Here is a 7,588-nt window from a genome sequence, read left to right on the forward strand (position 1 = left end):
ATTCTTTTACGTCTAGTTACTGGTGAACGTGGGAGTGATGAGTAGGGATGTGGAGAAAATCGGATGACGGAGCTTGTACGTGTGTCCACTAATTTCATCATATATATGGTTTTATTTGCTATTTATAGCGTTGGGCATTGCTTTAAATGGGCAAGTACACTGTCCGGTACTGAGTACCTGCACTTCTTCCATTTGAAAGGGTGAGTAGGTGCACTTCTCCGCAGTGCTGCCAGTGCACTTCTCAGGAGCAAGCAGAATAACAGATACTGTAAATAGCGAGCACCTTCACTTCTATAGTTCCATTTAATGCACTAGAAGCATATTCGAGTATATTGGTCAGAATTACTGAGAGATGAAAATGGCCCTTAAAATGACTGCACAAAATAGGTTTATCAAAGTATAAATAACGCACGTCCTGATACAGCGCTCTCTGTGCATGTGGGGCCCCTGCTCTATTGCCGCTGAGTCTCTCAGACGTGGGAGGTAAGAAGTGTTCTTATGGGTCCTTCTGGTTCTGCTGTTAATTCCTTCTCTGCTGTTCAGTGAGTGGGTTTTAATGGAGCGGTCCCTTTAAAAGTCTACTTGAAAGCCCTATGCTGCTCTGGTGGCAGCTCTGAGCTTTAAGAATTGGAATATGAGAAAGATGCAATAACATCCAACGTGGCTCGTTGGTCTAGGGGTATGATTCTTGCTTAGGGTGCGAGAGGTCCTGGGTTCAAAGCCCGGACGAGCCCCATTTTCTTTCTTATTTTTCTCATATTAAAATTTTTAAATTTTTATTTAATGCATTTTAAATAAGGAAAAATGTTTATTTTTATCTTTCTGATGTGTTTTTCAGTGCCCCTATTTTAAACCAATAATATTAAAATCAAAAGATGACTCGTCCGGGATCTCTCGCACCCAAAGCAAGAATCATACCCCTAGACCAACATGCCACTGAGAAGTTCATTTACCAATAGGGTTTACATGTCGGTACACGTAGAGCTCGTGCTCTATATTTTCGCACCAGTTCTGCACAATGCACTGGAAGTGGCAAAAATTAGACCTTGTTGAGGGAAGATGGTTTAAGGCACACACAGTGACTTCTTTTAGAAAATGTTCACGTCCTTTTATTTCAAACGATTTACAACAAGAAGACATTAATTAAAAAAAAAATGGATTACACTCATTTCCCTTGCACGAGGTTGTTTCAAATTTGTGAATAGAATATAGTAAGTTTGTTACATTTATAAGATGCAAAACAGAAGTATCTGATAATGAGCAGAGATGTCAACGAGCGGAAGCCCGAGTGGGATCCGGCTGCACACAGACTGCACTTCCGATTATCACTCGTTGAAACCGGTGCACCGTGACAGACAGACAGGAGGTGGCGCTACGGAGACAACATTGAATATCGAAAAGGAGAGCAATTAGCAAATTCTAACCTTAAAGAGCTTGCAAAGATTATTTACACTAGGAGCGTTGGCCTTTAAGAACAAAAATAGAAATCATAGATTTAAAAAAAAGTAAAATAAACAAACCGCCCGAACAGGGACTTGAACCCTGGACCTTCAAATTAAAAGCCTGATACTCTACCGACTGAGCTATCCGGGCTCGTTTGAAACTTTGCAGGCTTGTGTTTATATATGGAATAAAAAATGGCGTCCCCACACTGCTGTTTTCTTTGTCTCATAGTTTTCCTCTGTTTCCTGAGCCCTTCAGTATCAATCCAGACAGGATCCATCAGAGAGTTTCACACTCTGAGTTTCTCCCCCGCACTGTGCTCACCACGCATTCTGCCTGCAGAATGAAGGAGCTGTTTGCATGCCATCACATTCACATAACATTAGTGGAAGAGCTCGAGTGCTCCTATGTGCGACTGCTTGTGAGTAGAGTGTGCACATGCATAAGTGTGACTGCTCGTGAGTGGAGTGTGCATGTGTGCGACTGCTCGTGAGTGGAGTTTGCGCTTGAATTTGTGTAACTGCTTGTGAGTGGAGTGTGTGCGACTGCTCGTGAGTCGAGTGTGCATGTGTGTGACTGCTATTGAGTGGAGTTTGTGCTTGCATGTGTGTGACTGCTTGTTGGAAATGGCCCTTTTTGCAGGGTTATCCCCAAATATTTTGATTTTTCCTCCTATTATTTCCTGACCTGTGTGCATTGGTTTTAGGACTATGGGTACTTAACCACTCCAAATCAGTGCTAAAGTGCATATGCTCTCTGTGTAAACTGTGTTATGGATTGTTTTTTTCATGATTGGCTATTTGATTCATGTGTCAGTCCCTAGTAAAATGCACTGCGAGTGCCAGGGCATATAAATCAAATGCTGTTGGTGGGCTGCAGCACTGGATTGTGCCACCCACGCAAACACCCTGTAAAGTGTAACTCTGGCCTGCCATTGCGTAGCCTGTCCACAGCCTAGGGCTGCCATGTCGAATTGGCAAGTGCACATACTTGCAAGTCCCTAAACCTTCCCTTTTCTTCATGTAAGTCGCCCCTGAGGTAGGTCCAATGTACCCCCATGGGCAGGGTGCACTGTATGTGAAAGGTAGGACATGCGCTGGTGTGTGTGGCATGTCCTGATAGTGAATTTAATTTATTTTTATTTATTTTAAAAGTTTTATAGAGCACGAACAAGAACCTTACGGATATCAGAGCTCTTTACATACAGAATGGGATAAAAAGGCAAGGAGTCATAATTAAACAAAACATTTTGTGCAAAGATGAGCAAATGGTTACAAAAAAAGAAACAAGGTAAGGTAGCAACGGTGCATAGGTGGTCAATATACATAGTCATAGGAGGAAGAGTACTGAGTTACGAGATTACATTAGTCAAAGTTCAGGTAAATTTAGCTAATAGGAGAGATTTTACTTCTTTTTTGAAGGATGCCGAGGATGAGATAAGTCTGATTTCTGGAGAGAGGGCATTCCAGATCCTGGGCGCCATTCCTGAGAAGGAGCGTTTATAGTTTTTTTTCTTGTGAAATCTCTGAGGTTTCAAAAGAAGATTGTCTGCACTTCTTGTCAGTCTTGAGCCACCCGAGATTGTCAGTTTCTGAGCGAGGTAGCTGGGGGAGTTGTGGTGTATAGCCTTGTGGGTCATGCAGGCGATTTTCAGATGTATTCTAGCTTCGTAAGGCAGCCAGTTCAAAGCTTTTAGATCAGGAGGAATGTGTGAAAGTTTTTTTGAGCCTGTGATTAGTCTGGCTGCAGCATTAATAGAGGCTTTTAATGGTGCGGTTGTCGATATGGGGAGACCACAGAGGGCAACACTTCCATAATCCACTCGAGGGATGACTAGGGCTTGGACTGCAGTTCTGAAGTCATTGGGAGGAAGGAAAGTTTTCAATTTCCGCAATGTGTTGATTTGGAAATTAGCTCCCTTCGTTGCATTGCTGATGTGATGATGTATATTGAGATTGCAGTCAAGGGTTATGCCTAAAGATTTCGCTGAGTCCACAATAGTAGGTTGAACGTTGAGTGCAATGAGATGGTTAAGCCAGGACTGAGTGAGGGGGACTTTGGTGGGAGGCGCTATTAGGAGGAATTCCGTTTTTTGAGCGTTAAGTTTGAGGTGATTCTCTGCCAGCCAAGTCTGTATGTTCCTAAGCATTGTGTTGAGTATTTTGATGTCATCAAGGGTGTGTATTTTAAGGTAGAGCTGGGTATTGTCTGAGTACATGTGAAATTGAATATTAGATGCTTGAAGTAGTGCGGTAAGTGGTTCCATGAGTAGATTGAACAGAGTAGGGGAGAGGGAGGATCCTTGAGGGACACCAAGTGTTACAGAAACTGGTGTGGACATAGTATTGTTAATCTTGAATTTCGCTGGGGACGCACTGAGGTAGTGCTTGATCCTTGTGTGCGCCACCCCATTGCTACAGCCTGGTCCTGCTGGATGGGAGATCGGGAGCGGAATGGCAGTGACCTGAAGAGCGACCAGGAGGCGCGCTACTGAGCGGAGGTACCCGTATACGATCCTTGGTGCTCCCCTGCGGTGGTCGCTGAGTGCCTGGTCTGCTGGCTCTGCGTAAGGACAGGATGTCGAAATCCACTCAGCCTAATAGTATCACACAGTATACAACCCAGCGTCTGCCGTCGCAACGGATTACGCGGCAGACAGGTCAAGAGGAGTGCGCGGATGTGCCGGCGGAGCCTTCCCGGGCGGAGTTGCTGAAGGCCATACAGGGCTCCCATTCTGCGCTGGAGCAGCAGATAGAGACTGTATCGCTTGATGTCAACCTCCTGCGAACGGATCTTGGCAAAGTGGCGGATGCGGTGGGTAACATTAACCAGTTACAAGGGCAGGTGGCTTCCCTCCAGAAGACAGTCACGCAACTCACCTCTACGATGCACGCATTGGAACGAAGAGCTGAGGACGCAGAGGGTAGGGCGCGCCGCAGCAACATTAGAGTCCTGGGTGTGCCGGAGCGATCGGAGGCGGGGAATGCCGAGCGCTTCCTGGAGGACTGGATTCGGACTCAACTGTGCCCGCATGGGCTATCAAATGTATTTGTCATCGAACGGGCGCATAGGGCCATGGTACCCCCCCGCGCCCGGGGTAGCCCCCGAGGGCATTGATTGCGAAGATCCTGAACTATAAAGTCCGGGATTGCATTCTGAAGGCGGCGAGGGAGACGGATTCTCTCACCATTGAGAACAGCCGCATATGCATCTATCCTGATTACACCCAACAGGTGCAAGAGCAGCGGAAGTCCTACCTGGGAGTCAAGCAGAAGCTCCGGGAGATGAAGCTACAATATATGCTGTCATATCCGGCCAAGGTCAAGGTGATATCTCAGGGCCGGGCGCATTTCTTCAAATAGCCCGCTGAGGTGAGGGAGTGGCAGGAGATACAGGGGTGACGACATGCCCCCGGGAGAGTGAGGGGGCCCCGTGAGACCTGGGGGAACCATCTCCAGAGACGACGATGCGGAAGGCGGAGACGATGGGACCTTCCTTGGCGAGGGATGGTCCAGAGTCCTCGGGCGCATCCGCCCCTGGGGACGTGTTGGTTCCAGATACCCTGCAGGACATTGTGCCAGGTACAGACTCTACGGCTCCGGTGATCCCAGAGACTGGTATGTCTGAACTGCTGCCGGGGACGGCTCTGTCATAAGGTACTGTTAGAGTGAAGAGTGTTGTGCTCTGCTTTGGGGGCTTTAGTGCTGGGCCTTGAGTTTGTATGAGGTACCTGGGAGCCGTGCTGTTCGAGCTTGAATGACGGAGTGGAGCGTAGGACCTGTATCCCGTTGGAACGACCTTATGTGGCCGTGTCTGTCTTTATTTTGGCTGGGGAGGGCCCTGCTTCGGGACTGATTCCGGCGCCAAGCCCAGGTTCATTCCTGTACGTCTGGGTCCCATGGGGAGCTAGAAGGGGGGGTGGGGTGGTGTTTGGTTGGGTGTGTGTGTTGGATGGGATGAATAGGGTGGCTGTGTACGTCCTGGCACCAGCAGGGGGAGGGCAGGATAGCGTGTTTTGTTGTTGCTGTCATCTTGCTCGTGGGTGGGGGTGGGGGTAGATGTTATGGGGGGTTGTGGGGTTGGGGGTGTTTGAGGGGTTGGTGGGGTTGGGAGGGGAGTTGTTGCTGGCATCGAGAGTACTGTGTTTCTGGTTTTTGAATGGCTGATCAGATGGGCTAGGTCCCCCGGCCTGGATGCTGGTTGGGCCCGTGGGTGGCGGAACACGCTGTTTGTAATATATGGCCACGTTGGGTGTGATCTCCTGTCATGGGGTTTAAATTCTTAACTTGGAACGTGCGTGGATTGGGCACTTGCACTAAAAAATACAGGGTCCTTTCATTCCTCCGACGCCATGGCGTCTCCATTGCGTGCCTCCAGGAGACCCACTTGAACGAAGAGGGTGCCCAGAAGCTGTCCTAAAAATGGCGGGGCCAAATGTTTCATTCCTCCTATTCTACCTATGCCAGGGGGGTCCTAATCTGGGTAGCACCTGGGGTTCCCTGTGCCGTTCAGTATGTTGAGGCAGATGTCGAAGGCAGGTACTTGTTGCTGCGAATCAAGCTGGATGGTAGGGATTTCCTGCTCTTAAATTCCTATGCGCCTAACGTTGATGATCCGGGTTTCTTTTCCCATCTCCAGGACCTTATTGTCTCGGACTTGGACACCCCCTTCGTTTGGTTTGGGGATTTTAATTGTGTGTTGGACCCGGATCTAGATCGGCATCCTCCTCGCTCTGGCATGAAACCACGTATGACGGCACGCCTAGGGGAAGTGATGCATAATTTGGGAGCTGTGGATGTGTGGCGTACAGCCATCCCACTCAGAGGCTCTTTACTTGTTACACCCCGACGCACGACACACATAGTAGACTGGACCGCGTCCTTGCGGCCAATACGCCCGCGTCTCTCTCCTTAATGGCATATAAATAGAACGAGTGTTTGTACCAGCTAAAGTCCAAACACCATGGAAATACAGGAGGGACCAACATTATTTTTCCATGTGTAATAATCCTGTGGCTGGAGGCAAATTCCAGCAAAATAGATGGCTCACTGGCAGTTCACAGGGGCTGTGGGTGTTTTTTGACCAGGGTTCAATCCCCAGCTGGGGAAAATCGTTTTTTTAATTTGTTTTATTTGTTTTCTAAATTCCACAAATGAGAGATGTGCCTTGGCAAATCACCCCCTAGCAGTGTCTGGGAGAACTATGGCCTCCTTAGTCATAGTGCATGTCAGGCATTGATGGCATGCTGTGTGGTATGTGTAAGAGGGGGACAGGTTTGCTATGAAAGAAATGACTTATTTAGTGGAATGAGAATTTGTGGATGATTGTGTAAGAATTGGAAATGCATGGGGCTAGTGGCAGACTGTAAAATAGGAAGGGATATTTGTATTTAAAACATATAAATAGAACGAGTGTTTGTACCAGCAATAGTCCGAAAACACCATGGAAATAGAGGAAGGACTGACATCATTATTCTATGACATATATGCCTTTGGCTGGGAAAATTTCAGCAGAATAGATTGCTCACTGTTAGTTCACAGGGGCTATGAGTGAGTTTTGACCAGGGTTCAAATCCCAGCTGGGGAAAATCGTTTTTTTTAAATTTTATTTCTAAATTCCACAAATGAAAGCTGTGCCTTTGTAAATCACCCCTAGCAGTATCTGGGAGAACTATGGCCTCCTTAGTCATAGTGCATGTCAACCATTGATGGCATGCTGTGTGGCATGTGGAAAGGGGGCACAGGTTTGCTATGAAAGAAATCACTTATTTAGTGGAATGAGAATTTGGGGATGATTGTGTAACAATAATAAATGCATGGGGCTAGTGGCAGACTGTATGAAAGGAAGGGCTATTTGTATTTAAAGAATGTAAATCGAGAGAAGATTTCTGGTATCTAAAGTCCAAAGACAATAGAAATAGAGGAAGGACCGACATCATTATTCTATGACATACATGCCTTTGGCTGGGGAACTTTCAGCAGAGTAGATGGCTCACTGTTAATTCACAGGGGCTTTGAGTGAATTTTGACCAGAGTTCAAACCCCAGCTGGGAAAAATCGTTTTTTTTTTAAATGTTATTTTTAAATTCCACAAATGAAAGCTGTGCCTTTGTAAATCACCCCCTAGCAGTATCTGGGAGAACTAT

The 7,588-nt window shown here is 47.0% G+C and overlaps 1 non-coding gene across 1 annotated transcript; it reads left to right on the top strand.

The window, feature by feature from the left end:
• The first annotated feature begins 662 nt into the window (after positions 1 to 662).
• On the top strand, positions 663 to 734 carry TRNAP-AGG (transfer RNA proline (anticodon AGG)). Its single transcript has one exon. It is a non-coding gene; the product is annotated as a tRNA-Pro (tRNA).
• The last annotated feature ends 6,854 nt before the right edge of the window (positions 735 to 7,588 follow it).

Source organism: Lissotriton vulgaris, chromosome 5, assembly GCF_964263255.1.
Source record: "Lissotriton vulgaris chromosome 5, aLisVul1.2, whole genome shotgun sequence".
In the NCBI taxonomy this organism is placed as follows: domain Eukaryota; kingdom Metazoa; phylum Chordata; class Amphibia; order Caudata; family Salamandridae; genus Lissotriton; species Lissotriton vulgaris.